This window comes from Myotis davidii, unplaced genomic scaffold, assembly GCF_000327345.1.
Source record: "Myotis davidii unplaced genomic scaffold, ASM32734v1 scaffold560, whole genome shotgun sequence".
Lineage (NCBI taxonomy): Eukaryota > Metazoa > Chordata > Mammalia > Chiroptera > Vespertilionidae > Myotis > Myotis davidii.
In genome coordinates this window covers 1,225,499-1,233,720 of record NW_006294418.1, presented here as the reverse complement: position 1 = coordinate 1,233,720, position 8,222 = coordinate 1,225,499, and the positions used below count along the sequence as shown (strand labels likewise).

Here is an 8,222-nt window from a genome sequence, read left to right as displayed (position 1 = left end):
CTGGAGAGGAAACCCGCCATAGCGTCTGGGAGTGGGAGGGGAAACCCAGCAGGAGCAGCTCGGAGTGGGAGCGAAGCCTGCCTCAGCTGGTTTCGCTCCCCTCTCTGCTTGGCTCCAGCCACTGGAAGCCCTATTCTTTCAGGAATCTTCCTGCAACGGGCCTCTAGTGTAATTATAAGAAAAAATACAATCAATGGTGTTGAGTCCTTTCTTTTGCCTCTCAGCTTCCCTCCAAGCTGGCAGCTGTGTTCCCTAGGATACTTTTCCTAGCCTCCTGATAGGCATTGCATGTTGGAGTTACTGCTGGGAGATTGGGAGATAGAAGAAGAATATCTTCTATTTATTTATTTATTTATTTATTTATTTATTTATTTATTTATTTATTTTTTCTGCTCCTGGTGGCAACTCTAATAGTAGCAGACAATAAAGAGCAGCTGGATGTGGTTGTAGGGGCTCAGTAGGTCCAAGGTAGTCTGGGCACATTCTGAGTAATGGGGGCTCCTGGGTTCCTATTCAGAGGCCCCCTGTGTTTCCAACAGATCAGTGGAGCTCCTATAATTCCATCAGGTAAGCGGCAGATGCTGGCTTCTGGCCCAGGAGCCGGAGCCGATTCCTGGCCTGTAGATGACTGATCCTTGTTTTCCTGTTGTGCTCTAGCCCCCTCAATTTTTTTTCTTACCCTCTAAGCCTTTCAAACAGCTTTTAGCTAACTACCTATCTATTAAAACTCTCTCTGCTTGAATTTTTAGCATGGCTCCTGTTTTTCTGACAGATTACCAACAGATTAAAATACAAACACACACAAAAACAAATCTATAATTTGAAATTTTTTTATTAAAATAAAAATGATTAAAGTATAAATAAAATACAATTTTAATATGTTTTTAAATTAAAAGGTTTAATGTGTATGGAGTGCGGGCCCAGTAAAACTTACTGCTCAAGCTCAGCACTATACCTGCTGAAATTAAAAGACTGACTTAGGAAATTGTTAGCAATAATTCTTCTTAGCGATCAAAGAGAGATACTTTGATAATTTTCTGAGAACTCTACTGTCCTGAGCATTGATCCTAGTCATTAAGTAGTGTGGACTAAGGACAAAAGAAGAAGTAGGTATAGGTAAACCATCATTCCAGAATCTTCTGGAACCATTAGCAGATGACAGAATGGATTAATAGCTTCAACCTAATTAACTCAACATTCCACAGACAACATTCATTCTCCAAGTCAAGTTTTTCGTGAGCAAAATCCATGACTATAAGGCTATAAGGACATACGGGGAGCACCTCAGGTTTTCTATAGTGATGGTGTTTCTTTCCTTTTTTTTATATATTCTTCCCTTCAATTAACTGAAACGTCAAATCACAGAAATGTAAATAAAAATTATATAAGAAGCCACTGTATTTATTTTTTCTAAAAATAGCTTTCCCCGGGGAACAAAAAGGTGTTAGGGAAAATGGTCCATGCTTATTAATGGGGGAAGGTAAGATGTGAATGTGCAGAATTGGTGCTTGGATAATTGCTTTCTTCTTCTTAGAGTTCTCATCTCTCCATCTGCTCAGTCTATAGTTCCCATTGAAAATATTCTCTTGAGAAGATGAAATAATTAATGATAGGGGAGCATGTGTTGCGTGACTACCATGCACTGAGAAGCACGGTGAAGTCAAATGCCATAGGCTTTTCAGATAGTCAACCTGAATTTAAATCTTTTCTCTGATTCTTCCTACCTATGTGAGTGAGGTCAAGTAACGTAAGTGCTCTAAAGTGTTTCCTCAAGTCTAAAGGAACAGAATATTTATTGAGACAACTGATTAAAGGTGATGTATACAGACTATTGAGCATGTGTCCCTAAACCCATAAATAAACAGGGTGATTTTATATTATAATAGTAATATAGTATATATATGTGGATGTACATGAATGCATGTGCATGCATGTGCATGCATTTGTGTATTAATTTGAAATATTTGAACTTGATTATATAGAAATGTTTGTCACCTACAAAATATGTATCTTGATCCATTAAGAATATTGTAATCCTATCTAATAATAGACAGACATGGTAATTGCCGTACCTTCGCTACGCCTCCCATGGGCTAATCAGCGCGATATGCAAATTAACTGCCAACAAAGATGGTGGCTAATTTGCATACTGCAGGCAGGGCGGGACAGCGCCATCCTGCCTGCCTCACTGCCATCTGGGCCTGCTATTTGCGACCTGGGGCGGTGGGGCGGGACAGCATCATCCCGCCTGCCCTGCCACCTTCGGAGCCTGCTATCTGTGACCTGAGGCGGCGGGCATCTGTGTGTGACCCGGCCCGGGGCGGCTGAGCGATGCAGCAGTGATTGGCCAGCCCATCCGGCCTCCATCCGGGCATCCCTTGTGCGACCCGTCCTGGGGCGGCCGGGCAGGGCAGCAGCAATCGGCCAGCCCACCCGGGCGTCCCGTGTGTGACCCAACCTGGGGTGAAACCCCAAACCCTGGATCGGCCCTGCCATATGGGCGACCCGGGGAGGCGGGGCAGGCACCGAGGGATCAGGCCTGCCATCTGCCACCCGGGGAGCAGGCCTAAGCAGGCAGGTGGTTATCTCCCGAGAGGTACCAGACTGTGAGAGGGCACAAGTGGGGCTGAGGGACACCCCCCCCTCCACCTTCCCACCCCACTAGTGCACACATTTTTGTGTACCGGGCCTCTAGTCTCTTATAAAAAGATTTCCACAGGACATAGGATTTGTGCCAATTATTAATAACTAGAGGCCTGTTGCATGAAGAGATTCGTGCAATAGGCCTTCCCTTCCCTTGGCTGCTGTCACCAATTTTCCTCTGGCATCCGGGACCCAAGCCTTCACTCTGGCTGGGTTCAGGCCAGAACTCCCCATCCCCCAGCTGTCAGGCCTCATGGCTCTGCCGATCCCGGGGCCATGAGGCCTTGCGGCTCCGCTGATCCTGGGGCCGTGAGGCCTTGTTGCTCAGCCAGCTTTGGGGACATTTGGCTTTGCTCCACCGCTTGGAGCCTACATATGCAAATTAACCGCCATCTTTGTTGGGAGTTAATTTGCATATCACCCTGATTAGCCAATGGGAAGGGTAGCGAAGGTACGGTCAATTACTCTTTTTGTCTTTTATTAGATAGGATAACTGGACATTAGTTAAAGGTGGTCACAATATGTTAGCCTAGCATGCCATATTAGATGTTGAAAGATTTCAGATTTTTTTCTTCATTAAAACACCCAGTACATTTATATATATTCATGGTTTATTGGGAAAAGCTAAAGAATAAAAGTTTGCAACAAATACATTTAGATATTGATCAAAAGGTCTAAACACTGTGCAAGTAAAATCTCTCATTTGGAAATGTTAAATGGAAGAGAAAGTTAACTCCCAAAGAGTAATCAAGCACAAACTAATAATTTGCAGCCTTCATAAAGATGTCATGGAAATTAGAACATTCACCCTGAAAACTATAATGCTGAAGTGAAAGAAAGGCAGGGACCAATGTGCTGAATACTCAGAGAACCACTAAATCTGCAATATGGGAAAGGTAGCTTTGAAAGATCATATTGACTGACTGACATTTAAGTACAGGTAAACTGATTATAAAAAATTACAGCCTATCTGTGCTGTTATTATATGGATTTTTGAGTAAATCGTTATGTGAGTCTAAAAGAATGATAGCCAATTTAGTACAATTGGCAGTAAGCTAGTTAAAAATATTATAAATACATATGTACACACAAACTTATATGTCACTCTTAATTGTTAAAATGTACTCATTTAGAAAAAAAACATTGCTTTTTGAAATACATCTATTTTAAAACGAATTGCCTTTCACTTTATTGGCTTAATTGTTTTCTTATCCAGCACATAACTCCTACTACATTGTTTGGAATTATAGCTCAGTGGTTTTAAACACTGATAGCTGCATTCTTTTTTTTTTTTTAATATATTTTATTGATTTTTTACAGAGAGGAAGGGAGAGAGATAGAGAGTTAGAGACATCGATGAGAGAGAAACATCGATCAGCTGCCTCCTGCACATCTCCTACTGGGGATGTGCCCGCAACCAAGGTACATGCCCTTGACCGGAATCGAACCTGGGACCTTTGAGTCCGCAGGCCGACGCTCTATCCACTGAGCCAAACCGGTTTCGGCAGCTGCATTCTTTATTAAGAAGATTTATCAATTCTTCCTTCTCTGATATTGAATTATTTCATGATGCCAAATTTTGAAGTCATCAGAGGGAAAAATATGGAACTTATTAACATACAAATATGAGTAAAGTTATTGTCTTTGTAACAAAAATATCACTAAATTATAGTTGTGCAAAACATTACCATTTGTAACTGACTGATTATATGGTCAATGGCAACAAAATGGGTATAAAATGAAAGAGCTAAATGATATGTCATTCTACTTTCTTTTTTAACTGAATGAGAATAGTATTCAGGGGTGTGTTCAGAAAGAAGGGGGATGAGCAAGCTGCTCACATATCCTGAAATGGGGAAACAAATTTTACAAATTATAATTTAAAAAAATCAGTTTCTTAGTATAGATCTTAAAAGATGACTGCTAATGGGTGAAATTATTTTTAATATATTTAAAATATAATATTTTAATATATTTTTAACTAAATTCTTAACACATATTTTTATACCTATTCATTCAAGGAATCTAATAGAAATGCACATACAGTAGCCGCTTATTCATGTTGGATAATTATAAAGCTGTTACATTAATGATAATATGAGAAAATGCCCCAAAGTGGGAGAACAGATTGGAGACAAATGAGTCGAGTCACAGAATTTGAAAGCTCTTTTGTGATTGAGTAATTTTAAGAGGTGATCTTATGTTAACAAAACTCAGTGAACTTGCATGATTATAATCAAGGGAAAAGGGGCTGCCGTAACCATGAGCACCCACCGAGGGAGACCAGAGTCCATTGCAGAAACATCAGATTTAAATAAGAATACCAGAGCCTTCCTGGGAGATTTTGAAGTAAAGGAACTCTCAAGCCAAGAGATGAAGGAATTCATCAGAGCACATAGGCAATCTGTTGCCTCATGAAAGCATAACCCAAAGCCATTATGTACATGTAAAGTTAGAACTATTTTGACCATCTCTACAAACTCTAGTATTCCCACAGAATAATGCCCATAAGGATGTTTAATATATTTATCATAATAATAAAAGGCCAAGAGGCATCACGACAAAAACGACCAAATGATTGGTCACCGTGAGGTGGCATTGACCACCTCAGCCCGGTTCCCAGTGGGTGGCAACAGCGACCAGAGTGAAGCATCATGGGTCCCAGGTGCCTGGCAGCAGCCGGAGCGAAGCAGCCCAGGTCCTGGGTGCCAGAGGGAAGTCGGTGCAGGCAGCCAGGGGAAAGAAGGCCTATTCTCGCACGAGTCTGTGCATCAGGCCTCTGGGGTGTGTGTGTGTGTGTGTGTGTGTGTGTGTGTGTATCTCACTGATATGCAAATAGACATAACAGCAGAACAACTGAACAGCTGGTCACTATGACATGCCCTGATCATCAGGGGGCATGCACAGAACATGGTGGGACTTGGCAGCAGGTGGCAGAGCGCAGACATGATGGGCATTGCCCTCAGTGGGATGGTAGAGCAGGTGAGCGGGGGCACCAGACCAAGGTGGGGCACTGTTTGCTGTCTTAGGGTTGAAGCTCTGGTGGTTACTGAAAATTCTTTGCTCCCATGTGCCATGGTCCCACTTGCACCCGCTGCTGGAGACAGCCCTGTTTGCCCCCTTCCCGGCAATGGCCCCTCTTGCACCCACTGCTGGCGATCGTCCACCTCACATCTGCTGCCAGTGCCGGACTGTCGCTCGCACCCACTGGAGGCACCCAGCACCAGTCCCGATCACTTAGCACTGTCAGTGGGTGCAAGCAGTAGCTGCTGGCCCCAAGCGCCCCTGGGGGCTTATCTGCCTCCCCCTGCTCCTGAGGGGTAATCGGGGCAACAGCCACTCTTCGCACCTGCTAATGGTGCCAGCCGCACTTGCACCTGCTGCTGGCGCTGGCCCCAATCACTCCGTGCCATCAAACGGGTTTGAGTGGAGCCGGCACCATCAGTGAAAAGGAGTGGTGGTGGGAGGTGGTGCCGTGGTGAGAGGGGCTGGGTGGAGGCACAGAGGATGGGCCGAGACCTGCCCCTGTGCCCACCGCAGCCTCACAGCCCACAGTTCCTTTCAAGGTGCACAGATTTGTGCAGTGGGCCCTGGTATTACTCATAAATAAATAGATTCTGGTTTTTATAATACATAGAATTTAACATGTTATGAACTAAGGTCACTGCTAAATATAAGTTGCCAATCACTGCTTTTAGCAATCACACAGCCAACATCTTCAGGGATCTAATAAAAAGAATAAGTGAAACACACAAGGAACCAATAACTCATTAACAAGCAGAGCAAAACTTCTTGTTACATGTGGTCTATTTTTATATTTTTAAATTCACCTAACATTTAATAACTATATTGCTTTTCATTTCTAACATTAGAGGTTGGCAGGACTAATGTATTTTATCAAGTTCTTATTTTGTATACTTAAATTTCAAGGGCAGGGTCTGGAACATGATGTCTAGATATGATGATTCTGCACGCTTAAGCATATATATAGAAGCCCGGTACACAAAAATTTGTGCACTCGGGGGGAGGGTGGGTCCCTCAGCCAGGCCTGTGCCCTCTCTCAGTCTGGGACCCCTCGGGAGATAATGACCTGCTGGCTTAGGCCTGCTCCCAGGTGGCAGAGGGCTGGCCCCATCCCTAGGTGCAGCCCCTGGTCGGGCTCAGAGCAGGGCCGATTGGGGAGTTGGGGCGCCGCCCCTGTCATACACAGAGCAGGGCGATCGGGAGGTTGTGATTCCCCCCTCAGTCACGCTCAGGGTAGGGCCGATTGGGGGGTTGGAGCACCATCCCCTGTCCCACTCAAGGCAGGGTCGATGGGGAGGTTGCGGCGCCACCCCCTGTCATGCACAGAGCAGGGCCAGTCGGGGGGTGGGGGTGCTGCCACTCTCACACTCAGGGCAGGGCTGATGGGGAGGTTATGGCTCTACCCCATCACACACAGAGCAGGGACCGTGGGGGTGGAGGGGTTGGAGCGCCGCACCCTGTCACACACAGAGCTGCAGGGCGATCAGGGGGTTTGGGCGCTGCCCCCTGTCACGCTGATCCCGGTGCCGGGAGGCCTCGTGGCTCCGCTGATCCCGGTGCTGGGAGGCATATTACCCTTTTACTATATAGGGTAAAGGCCTGGTGCATGGGTGGGTGCTGGCTGGTTTGCCCTGAAGAGTATCCTGGAGCAAGGTGGGGGTCCCCACTGGGGTGCCTGGCGAGTGTGGGTGAGGAGCTGAGGGCTGTTTTCAGGCTGGGGGTGACGGAAGCTCCCAACCGCTCCTTTTTTCCTTTTTTTTTTTTTATTCTGGACCAGCTTTAGCTTTGAGGCTTGGCTCCAGCTCTTAGGCCTCCGCTGCTGAAAGTAGGTTTCTGGCCTTTGCTTACAATGTTGCAATCCTGCTGGCTGAAGCCCAGCAGGTTTCTGGGGGTTTGTTTAGCTTCTGTGTTTGTTACATAGTTGCTTGCAACTCAGAGGCCTGCAGCGGCAGGCGGGGAATGTTTGGAGTCCTCCATCACTGAAGCAAGCAAGCCTCATGTTAGTTTCGAATTGCCTGGCTGCCAGCTGCCATCTTGGCTGACAGTTAATTTGCATATTGCCCTGATTAGCCAATGGGAAGGGTAGCAGTCATATGCCAATTACCATGTTTCTCTTTTATTAGATAGGATATTAGAGACCCAGTGCACAGAAATCATGCATGGATGGTGGTGCGAGGGGGTGTCCTTCAGCCCAGCCTGCACTCTCTCTAATCCGGGACCCCTCAGGGGATGTCTGACTGCTGGTTTAGGACATTTCTCTCACAATCCAGGACCACTCACCTGCATGCCTGCCTGATTGCCCCTAACCCCTCTGTCTGCCTGCTTGATTTCCCCTAACTGCCCCCCCCCCTGCTGGCCTGATCACCCCTAACTGCCCTCCCCTGCCGACCTGATTGCCCCTAACTGTTCCTCCCTACTGGCCTGATGGCTTCTAACTGACCTCCCCTGCCAGCCTGATCACCCCTAACTTCTCCCCCATGCTAGCCTTATCACCTCTAACTGCCTCTGCCTCAGCCCCCACCACTGTGGCTTTGTCTGGAAGGAGGGCAGGATGA

General features: G+C 46.0%; 1 protein-coding gene across 1 annotated transcript in view; it reads left to right on the top strand.

The window, feature by feature from the left end:
- Positions 1 to 8,222, top strand: part of LOC107183908 (low-density lipoprotein receptor-related protein 1B-like) — a 631,238-nt gene that overhangs the window by 146,550 nt on the left and 476,466 nt on the right. The gene's annotated exons all lie outside the window — the stretch shown is intronic.